This window comes from Loxodonta africana, chromosome 15 (assembly GCF_030014295.1).
Source record: "Loxodonta africana isolate mLoxAfr1 chromosome 15, mLoxAfr1.hap2, whole genome shotgun sequence".
Taxonomy (NCBI): domain Eukaryota; kingdom Metazoa; phylum Chordata; class Mammalia; order Proboscidea; family Elephantidae; genus Loxodonta; species Loxodonta africana.
Window position 1 is genome coordinate 64,127,167 of NC_087356.1, and position 1,983 is coordinate 64,129,149.

General features: G+C 33.6%; 1 non-coding gene across 1 annotated transcript; it reads left to right on the forward strand.

The window, feature by feature from the left end:
- Window positions 1-657: 657 nt before the first annotated feature.
- On the forward strand, window positions 658-759 carry LOC111748602 (U6 spliceosomal RNA). Its single transcript, XR_002784267.1, has one exon. It is a non-coding gene; the product is annotated as a U6 spliceosomal RNA (small nuclear RNA).
- The last annotated feature ends 1,224 nt before the right edge of the window (window positions 760-1,983 follow it).

A 1,983-nucleotide genomic window follows, 5' to 3' on the forward strand; every position in this document is an offset into this window, starting at 1 on the left:
CAGAGTAAACAAAATCCATTAGATTATGCTTTAAGAGAGCCCAAAAGATTGAGAAAAGCAACAAATTTGCTGTAATTACTCCTCTTATCTGCTGTAATTACTCCTCTTATCTGGAGACATTTATTTAGTAAATTAAAATTTCAGTGTTACAATATCCCAATAAGCAAACATCTTTAAGAAGGCAATATAAATGACACAACGTCCTATTATTAAAGTTTATTTACTTAGTCTACATTGGTCTTCTTTTAAAGACATATCATTTTTTTAATTAAGAAATAATTGTAAGACAGCTGAAAGAGATCAGAACATAAGTTGCAAGTTTAAAAGGGGAAGGAAGACATGAGAAAGTTGTTAAAGGAAGCTCGTATTAAAGAGGAAGAAGAGAGGCCTCCAAAAACCTATAAAACGCAGTTAAAAAAAAAAATCCTTGAATTACATAGTTACCTAGGACTCTGGAACATTTGAACATACGAAAGCACACATATATATTCAAAACATCTCATGCACATAAAAGGGATTGCCCTGAATCATCAAAAGATTATTTTCAGCATCTTCAAAGCAAAAAAAAACACGGAAGTATGAAATGTAAAGCAAGAATAATGAGGTATTTATACATGTGAAATTTCACTGAAAATGAAATGGTATTATACTAAATGAAAGTGAAACAGTACTTATACTAAAACTGGAACAATACAGAGAAGATTAGCATGGCCCCCGCGCAAGGACGATAAGCAAATTTGTGAAGGCTTCTGTAATTTTTGGAACACTGGAGGCACAGTGATTAAGAGTTTGGCTGCTAATCAAAAGATTGGCAGTTTGAATCTAACAGCCGCTTCTTGGAAACCTTATGGGGCAGTTCTACTCTGTCCTATAGGGTTGCTGTGAGTTGGCATCAACTCAAAGCAATTGGATTTTTGGGTATCTGCATAGATGGTACATTTCTCGGTAAGGAGAGAAAAAGACACTGTTCATCTCCCAATTTTACTCTTTTGTGGCTGATGACCTACAATGCTAGTGCTTTTAAGGCTTTATAATGCAGCCAGCATGTAAGGCAGAAAAGTCTCAGCTCTGATCCTTGGAAAGAATAAATGGATATTTTTAAGGAAAGTAGCTGCCTGCTTACACCATCAGCTAAACAGAGATATGAGAACACTGTCCATCAGAACCTTCACGGAGATGCCCATGAAGAATCCAGTATTTAAATGGAAATAAAAGATGTATGCCTAATTAGGATAAAAATTAATATTCTATAATTTTCCTACTTTTATTTAATAAAACTAGTGCCGTCAAGTTGATTCCGACTCATAGCGACCCTATAGATACTCAAATCTAAGACATTTCTTCCTCTTGTTAATCCTGCTTTTTAAGCATAGTACTGTTTGTATCTGTAAAAAAAAAGAAAATTTTCTTTTTTTTTTACCGTCTGTATCAAGTAGAAAAAAATGATCTGTTATTTTCTTTCATAGAAAGACGGCATTTAATAAAATTTACCTAATCGGTCTATAATAATATAGAGCTATATTATTGGTGATATATCCTGTTGTTTCTTGCATTTTTATGATGTAATTTTATTCAGGAGACAAGAATAATATTTGTTAAACATAAGAACCTCAAACATCATTGGGAATAGTGCCGTCCCTTTGAACTCTGATAAAGCTGGTGTTTTGCCAGGAAAATTAAATTCATAAAGTTCAACCTTCTTGCTAGAGAATGAGGTTTAACTTACTACGGCAGCTAACAAAAAGGTTGGCAAATCAAATCTACCAGGCACTCTTTGGAAACTCTATGGGACAGTTCCACCCTGTCCTATAGGGTTGCCATGAATTGGAATCGACTCAATGGCAACTTGTTTTGGGTTTTTTGTTTTTTTTTTTAATGCTAAGAGAAGGAGATATTTTTGTGTTTGTTGCATTACGTAAAGCAACTGTCATAAAACATCTGCATGAATTTTATCAGAACCAAATATTTCCTAACTTCAAATTT